The sequence below is a fragment of the Puma concolor genome, chromosome A1 (assembly GCF_028749965.1).
Source record: "Puma concolor isolate L17-30 chromosome A1, mPumCon1.1.hap2, whole genome shotgun sequence".
Lineage (NCBI taxonomy): Eukaryota > Metazoa > Chordata > Mammalia > Carnivora > Felidae > Puma > Puma concolor.
This window is the reverse complement of record NC_141667.1, coordinates 189,303,897-189,312,801: the sequence shown is the minus strand read 5'-3', so window position 1 is coordinate 189,312,801 and position 8,905 is coordinate 189,303,897. Positions and strand designations below refer to the sequence as shown.

At 42.5% G+C, this 8,905-nt stretch overlaps 1 long non-coding RNA gene across 1 annotated transcript in view; it reads right to left on the bottom strand.

The window, feature by feature from the left end:
• Positions 1-759: 759 nt before the first annotated feature.
• Positions 760-8,905, bottom strand: part of LOC147584686 (uncharacterized) — a 29,057-nt gene continuing 20,911 nt past the window's right edge. Inside the window, exon 4 of the long non-coding RNA XR_015252391.1 lies at positions 760-3,843. This is a non-coding gene — a long non-coding RNA (uncharacterized LOC147584686). The remainder of the gene's footprint in view (positions 3,844-8,905) is intronic.

The following is an 8,905-nucleotide window of genomic DNA, read 5'->3' as shown; positions in this document are numbered from 1 at the left end:
TCATTATGCCTGAACAATGCTTTTAAAATGAAAACATCTCACTGAAAATCTGGATTTCTGGTTTCTGAACAACTGGAAACGCATGCAACAGTGAGTGAGCTGATATTTGAGCCCCCGGTTAGCTGGGGCTGAGTGTCAGCTGCCACTTCGGCCAAACACGTGCTCACAGGTCCCCACCACTCCACAGTGTACACCCACCCCCTTCGTATACCGACATCACCTGCCAGACTCCTGCAGGCATCAGTGGTCAGAGCCCCGTACATTCCCTCCAAGCAAGGAGTGGTGTCTGAGTCTTATTTCACAATCTGATCGAGTGGGAACATCGAGGACTACTGCACACTGCTAGGAGAGAAAAGTTCAACAATGTACATTGATGCATCAGATAATGCTAGCCATTTAATAAATAATAACAATTACTGTCCTTTTTTATTAATAAAAGCATGAAAATAAGTCAACTTTTCAACCAAAGAATCAACATTAGCATCTTGCAGAGACTATTATTTATACCAACAGCAGCCAATTAATTTAAGTTGAAAATATGCTGATCTTTGAAACGTTTTCTAAACTAGCTTGCTTTGAAATAAACAAAACAAACCAAAAATGAGCCAACAAAAAATCCACACATTTATTGGGTATGTTCTATGTGCAAAGCACCCTGTGACATGGCCAGTATCCTCAGAGTTTTTGATCCAGGAAGTAGAAATAGATCAGCAGCTCATTCTAGACAACAGACTATGGATGTGCAAAAAGTACCTCGTATTTATGTACATACTTACATATTTATTTAGACCTAATCTTTTGCCACCAATTATGTCCATAAAGACTATCAGGTGAAAATTAACAGGTAATCAGAGCCAAGAGGATTTAAGAGAGGTCAAGCTGAAAGTGAGTAGAGATCGATACGACCTACAGAGAAGGTGGGCAATTTTGGTTCAGGAAGTGCTCATAGCCAAAACTGAAAGAAAGACACTGTCCATTCCAGGACTCAGAGAGCCCAGAAGATTACAAACTCACCAGTGGCTCAAGAGCAAGCCCAACTTTCTTGATACTAAGATCTGAGAGAAAAATATTCTTGCAATCAGGCTTTTGGTAAGGACTTGCTGTTGGAGAGTTTGCCTTGATGGTTTCTGGAAGAACTCTGCATTGCCGTGTCAGGGATCGGCACACTTTTTCTGCAAAGGACGAAGCAGTGAGTAGTTTAGTCTCTGTGGGTTATCCAACCTCTCTGCAACCACTCAACTCTGTGTTTATAATGTGAAAGCAGTCACGGGCAATATGTAAGCACATGGCCTGGCTGTGTTCCAATAAACCTTTACATGTGAAAAGAAACAACAGAACGGGCTCACTCATAGGCTATAGTTTACCAGCCTGTGCTCTGTGTTTTCAACTAAAAGCAGAGTTATCAACAGCAAAACATGTTTTTTCACAGTCATCTCTGTGAAAAATAAAAGCTATTTTTCCGACTGTTGATTGTTTCACGGAGCTGATCACCTACGCCTCACGGCTTGGAGCAGGATGTAATTAGCATGTCAAAAATCCTATACACATTAAACAGTGGTGCTTGTTGCATTCTGCAGATATGCTGGCTGTTACTTACAACCTTACAAGAAGGAGTGACTGAGATTGGGTTGCTCATGGCTCAGGTGGCCATGCAGAGTGGGACGGGGCAGGGCCTATGCCTACTGCCACTCAGGGAGTCTGGAGGCCCCCAGAGCTCATGGCAAGTGTGATAACATAATGCACCTTCCAAAGAGACCTACAGAGATCATTAATATGTGTCCTCGTGTGGCAGAGGGTCACTGGAAGCGGGGTTCACGATTTTCCCCAAAACTTCTGGGGAAGTCAGAGACCTCGAACAACAAAGATTTTGTTGTATTGTTTTTTTTATCAAATTAGAAGTGACTAAAAATGCCCCTCATATGTATACCCATTCCTTCTTCTGAAGAGTCAAGAGTAATTTCACAATACCGTACTAGTGCATCTCAATCCAAAAGGCTCATGTTCTCTGGTCTCTTCACCAAAAAGAAATTCGAAAAGTGCAGTATGTGAAAGTGATCATTCCAGTGCCAGGCACTTAGTAGTCACTCAGAAAATCTACTGAATGTGAATCTGTATCTTCACAGAGAAGCAAAATTAATTTCCGCTAAACAAAATTACCGTCACATGCAGAGAATGAAGTAACTAATCGAGTTTGGAGATGTCATGGAAGGCTTCACGGAGGTTTCACTTGAACGCCGTCTTCCTGGAATTAAACACGCACCAAATGGGCAGAGAGCAAGGGAGTTAGCAAGGGGCACAGGACGCTACTGGTGGAAGAAACAGCGTGGGCAAAGACATGTGGCATAGGGAAAATGGAAGCTTCTAGAACAGAAAGCACTTTTGTTTTGGTGTGAAGAAGCCACAAGAGACGAACTGGAGAGGCAAGCGGGACACCACTCAGTTAAAAGGAATGTTGAGGCAGAAGACCAACAGTGGGGGCCTCCATCCAAGAGCTAAGATTCTTCAGTAGACTCATCTGAGGAAATGACTCAGTGATCGAGGTGCCTGCTCTTGCTTGGGGCCCCGACCAGAGAAATAGAGAGAACGGATGGGTAGCAGGAGCACAAGACCGGTGGCATAGCTCTGAGAAGAATACATTTTCTAAATCACATGAAAGGAGGCCCTGCGAAGCAAAGAGGGAGAAGAGTCGGTGTTCTTCTAGCACCAAAGATCTGAACACAGCATCTTTCAAGAAGCCATTCAGGTGAAGGTCCTCAGGCTCCCTGTCCTCTTGAACCTTCACCAGGTGTGGGAATGAATCGCAGTAAACTACTTTTCTTTCCTGGAATAAAAAAGTGGTGGGTGGGGGTGGGGGAAATGAGGGAAAAAAAAAAAGTCTCCCTTTGTTTTCTTCACTTCCCCACTGGGCCCTCCATTCATTAGGCATCGGTTCCACTTGCTGGTGCTTCCCTGAAGCGGCTACCGTGGCTTTTGCCGCTGGCCTCTGCTGCAACACAAGCAGCCTGCGGCCCCACTCTGTACTGGCTTTTATAGAAAGGCCTTCTCGCCTTCAGAAAACACACCGTTGCCTGATCCAAATGAGAAGAAGCTGCCTTTTAAATAACGCTAAGACTTCCAGACAATAATCACTCTAGCACTTGGAAGCAATGCTTGTGTTTCGTTGTGATCTCTTCCTAGGTTCCCAGACCTCAAACTCCACAGGGAATGTCACAAATTCGCATGTTATCTCTGAAAAATAGATTCAGCACTTGCAGCTCTGAATTACCTAAAAAGGGGTGTAGGGAGAAAAAAAAAAGAAAAACAACATATTCATGTAGCCAGACAGCTCCCTGTCAGTGACACGTACAGGGAAGCTTAAATTGTAAGTTCCTCTAGAAAAAGGGTGAACGTTTTATATTAACAACTTGCCTTCCAGATCTTTTTTTTTTGTTTTTTTGTTTTCCCTTTTGGCAGAGAGCTGTAGGCTAATCTTTACCTATTCCTTTTTCTACCGTAGAACTTGTCAACTGGCAAAGTAGCACATAAAGAAGAAACATACATGTACAGTAAGCTGTCCTAGACAGTGTGGCACAATGAGACGAGTCAAGAGACGGAGATGGGTTGGAAGACTGCCACTCACTGGCAGGGTGACCTGAATGCATACTTCAAAATCCACGAGGCTCAATTTCTTATAGTCATCAATAGCTCCTAAGTTTGGGGAGACTGAATTAGACAACGTGTCGATACAGGTCCTCCGAGAAGCAGGCGTCAGGGAAGTTCATCAGGGGACACATCTGTGAGGTAAAGTGAGGCGAGAACAGGTGGAGGCTGGGAGAGGCGTCAGACCCAACGGCAGTTCGGCCCCTGTCAAGGAGAGGGTGGAAAGGACAAGTGAGTGGAAGAGTTTTGATGGTAGTTCTAAGAAAGTGCAGCAAAGCCGATGGGGAGAACTCTCTATCTCCCAGCAACAGAGCTTCCTTGGCTGCCCTTCCGTGCCTAGTTGTTGGCTAGGGGCAGCCCTTGAGGAGAGTGGCCTTGTGATACTGTAATTTATAAAAAGAAATATATATTTGCTCTTTGTCCCTGTTTCTGGCACAAAACTCCTAAAACCCTTGGAATTTCCTAAGCAATTCCATAAAGGTGTCTTTTGTTACGTTAATGGAGAGGCTTTTGGAATGTCCCTGGGTCACCTAAGGTTGGGGGCAGGGTCCCAACCAACCCCATGATTAGAAGTTTGGAACTTTCAGTCCCACACCCCCCAGGGAAGAGAAGGTGACTGGAGATTGAGATCAATCACCAATGGCCAATGATCTCATCAATTATGCCTATGAAATGAAACTCCATTAAAACCCCAAAAGGACAGGGTTCAGACAGCTCCTGGGTTGATAAACACTTGGAGACTTGGGGAGAGTGTCCTTCACCGGAGTGTCCTTCAACCATACGTAGCCCTGCATTTCTTCCATCTGTCTGCTCCTGAGTTATTTCCGTTTATAATAAACCAATGACCTAGTAAGTAAAATGTTTCTCTGAGTTCTGTGAGCCCCTCTAACAAATTAATCAAACCCAAAGAGGCAGTCATTGGAACCTCTGATTATAGCCCGTTGGTCAGAAGTGCAGGTAACAACCTGGGCTTATGACTAGTGTCTAGAGTGGGAGATGTGGGGACACTCTTGCCGGACAGAGTCCTTAACCTGTGGGATCTGACACCATCTCCACGTCAGAATTTAGTTGAATTGTAGGATGCCCAGCTGGTGTCTAAGAATTGCTTGGTGATGTGGAGAAACCCTCCCCCACGCATACATTGGAATTAGTGACCAGACCCTCTCGGCCTCTATACAAAACTAGTGACAGATTTCAGACCACAGCAGCTGGGGCCAGACAGTTACACTCCCTGGGAAAGGCGATCAGAGAGATGCACCCTCAACGGCCACCACCAACTGCATACAAAAGCACTTTGCACAGTAACTGGCATACAGAAGACAATCAACAAATACATTTTCCCCCTTAGATGTCAGACATTGTGTTCATAAGCTGAATGAAGGGTATAGTTTTCCCCAGTTCCAATCAAATTTGAGACGTAAGTTGACCTTCACTCGCCAGAATGCAATACACAAACTGGTAACCTCTCATTCAAATTTGGAAAAGGGATGCTTCCATCAGAGACACGGAGGAGAGAGGAGCGTGATGGCTTGCTTAGCACTCTTCCAGTTCTCATCCCCACTTGCCATTAAGAGCAGAGTTCTTGGGATAACAATGCCAGGCCCAGGTTCATAGGTCAGGGCACAAAATGCTTACAGCCAGTTTACACAAGCTTGCAACACGACCAGCAAGCTCTTAAGCGATAAATTCCTGCTCTTGTAGTTTCCACATGTTGCTAAAACATTTCATGCCCTGACACCAGTAAAATCGTCTGCTGCTTCGGGTCCTCAACCTCTCAGCTACTATAGCTTCCAACACAGGAGACCTCAAACTTCGGCCTCTCCTTCTTACTGATGAAAGTTTTCCTGTGAAAATAGGAGTCTACACTTTGTGCCCATACAGCGTTCTACTAATAAAACGCCTTCGTATAGGAATGTACAGGTAATGTGTATCTGCACACAGACTTGGTTTCAGGTATCCAGGAGTCCCATGCCAGGCTCTGTCTAGCTTTTGACCTTGGGGACATAATTAACCTCTGTGAGTCTCAATTTCTTCATATACAAACTTGAAATAATAGTTTCTTATCTTGAAAATCTGTCACAAAGTTCAGAGACGATACACGCAAACCACATAGCTCAGTGTCAAAAACATAATAGGTGCTCAATAAATTATGAGTAATAATATCTTTCCTAGCCTCTAAATCATAGGAAAATATACAGGAAAAGTGTTCTTATATGCACTATACAATGCCATGTAAGTTATTTAAAAATGCAACAGTAAACTTCTTTAATAATTAATACCATTCTAGTTGCTTAGTAAGTATATGATTATGGGTTGATAGCTTAAAAGAGTGAACATAAAATTTTAAATAATGATAAATAAACCTCATAACACTGGAAGTAGGGTTTTTCTCTATTTTGACTCACCCCCATGGCACACACTTACTGAATTCCACATGTAAAATTAGAAGGTAAATGCTACCAAGTATTTGCTAGCATTTGCTTCATAGCATCTTCCAGATCAAAGTACTGCTAATCCTTACACACCAGGAGCAGAGCATCAGCGTTAGATATTTTTCCTACCTCTTCTTTAGTATTTTCTTAGTTTATTTCATACTTTGATTTTGCATGCCTCAGTCCAAGTATACACTCCTTTTCAACCAAATTGACTTATTCCTTCCCCTAGGAAACAGGGCCTTCTCTGAAATGTATGGATCCTCTCCTGCCAAGAAGTGAAAAGTCTTCCTATCTTAATCAGGTCAAGGCCCCTCCTTGCTAGGCCCAGAGGTTACTCAGCAGTAGCTGGTACAGAGAATGATTCCCGCTCTGCAACTGTCTGTTACCATGGAGACATGCTAATTAGTGAATGATGAGAAAGCAGAGGAGTTCAGGGTCTATAAAACCATGAGAAAGAAAGGGAAATGAATGGAAAAATATGGATGAAGAGAAATTAGGGTATTTTATGGGGCAAACTGTAAGTAAAGGAGTCCTGGAATGATAGGATCAGAATAAAGAAGAAGAGGGTTATGAGGAGAGAATATCAATGACAGAGATTCATAGGTTGTAAGTTTGAAGAAATGAGGGGTAGAGACTGTAGCTTAAGAAAAGAAATAGAAAACTGCCACCGTGCCAGGTACAAGTCATAAGATCATAGCATGTTAAAAGACCTGAATTTTACAGGTGTTGAATGACAGGATCGTTTTTTTCTGAAGGGAAGGAAATGTGACATTCAGGGCCATCAAAATAGATTGCAAATCTCTGCAGACATTTCTCTGCTATAACGCGAATTCACATTTGCCGATTCAACATACTTTCAACGGGGTGGTGCGTCAACGTGCCAGTGCATGGGATTTCTGTCCAATTCTCTGAGCCAAATGTGCCCTTGGACTTCTATATCCAGGCCTCCAAGGAACAACAGCATAGAAAAAGAATTTAGCTGAGGGTTTCAGAAACTGGTTTTTAAAAAGATAATACAGAGATAAAACGACAATACTGAAGGGCATATGAGTACTCATACATCTTGGGCATTTTGAAAACTTGACTAAGTGATAATATCTATCTTCTACAGAGATAATTTCAGATTATATTAACATAAATATTTTCTATTTTGTTCATTTTACTATACATTATTTAATACACATTATTGCCATACTACTTTTGATCTGTTAATACATTTTAAAAGAGACATTTTATGCAAATGCAAAGATATTGTTGAAATTCCAATAAACAGAATAAACAATCTACCCATGAAGGCCAAGGTGTTATGACCAGAATTAGCCCAAATATGAAGGAAGAGAATGAACCCATTGTGTTAACTAGAGAAAAGTCATGTAGTTAGTTAGCTGTGTCTCATGTGCAAAGTTAATCTCATATGCCCTTGTACATGAACAAATTCACAACATTTCAGACCTTGGAAATTTCCCCCTTGATACTGGAATTTATAGTAAGAAATATATATTTGGTCTTCGTTGCCCTTTCTGGCACAGAGCTCCTAACACCCAGAATTTCCAAGTGAAGAAAAGAACAAAAGTGTCCTTTGTTATGTTAAAGATGTAACTTTTGGACCTCACCTAAAACTGGGGGGGTTGCCAAAAGAACCAAGCATTTGATAAGAGGGTTGGAGCTTTCCATCGCCCTCCCCTGGCCCCCGGGGAGGAGAAAGGGACTAGAGATTGAGATCCATCACCAATGGCCAATGCAGGTGCTGGGAGAGTTGTGAAATGGAAGAGGGCTTGGAAGCTCCACGTTCTTTCCCCACACCTTGCCCCTGCATTCCTTCCTTCCTTCCTTCCTTCCTTCCTTCCTTCCTTCCTTCCTTCTGTTATGGAAACCATAACAGAAATTATGGTTTCATAATAAACCAGGAATCTGGTGAGTAAATGGGCTTCCTGAGTTCTGTGAACCACTGTAGCAAATGTATCATAGCCCAGGAGGGGGTTGTGGGAACCTCCAATCTGTAGCTGGTTGGTAGATCAAAAGCACAAGTGACAACCTGAACTTGATACCTGCATCTGAAGTGGTGGTGGGGAGGAGGGGGCCGTCCTGTAGGACTGAACTCTTCACCTGTGGGATCTGATGCTGTCTCTAGATAGGTAGGGTTAGGAGTGAGTTGAATTGTAGGATACCTAGCTGGTGTCCAAGAACTGCTTATTGGTGTGGGGAAACCTCCCATCACCACCCACACACAAGCACACACATACTCATCAGAATTAGTAACAAGAACCTATTACCCTCTACCTTGGATTTCTTCACCCTAAATTTTCTACAAGTACGGTCTATCCACATTGTCTTCCATTTTACAGATTTCCTCTCATCCTTCAAATCCAAATCAAATACCATCTTCTCAGGAGAGGCCTGCCAAGACCTTCACAGGTAGTTAGCACTAAGTACCATTCTTATTGGACCTGAAGTGCTTTGTACCTGCCTCTCTTATGGAGTTTCATTCTTGACATTATGTAATTCCTGACATTTTGGCTATTTGTTTCAATAACTCTATCTCAAGCTATAAATTCCTCAAGGATAGAGACTATATTTTATGCACCTTATATTCTCCAGTATTCCCAGCACCAAGCACGGGGCTTAGAATATAGCAGATACTTGCTCAATATTTATTGAATAAGTATTTATAGTAAATTACAACCAATAACTAATTTGTATAGTGATTTAAATTCTACAAAAGGCTTTTGTGACACTAGTGTGTGAGCTCCTTAAATGTCCATGTGTCTTTGGCTCAGCTCTATCTTTAGGACATTAACTAAACAGGTCCTCAATTAAAATGTGTTAAATAG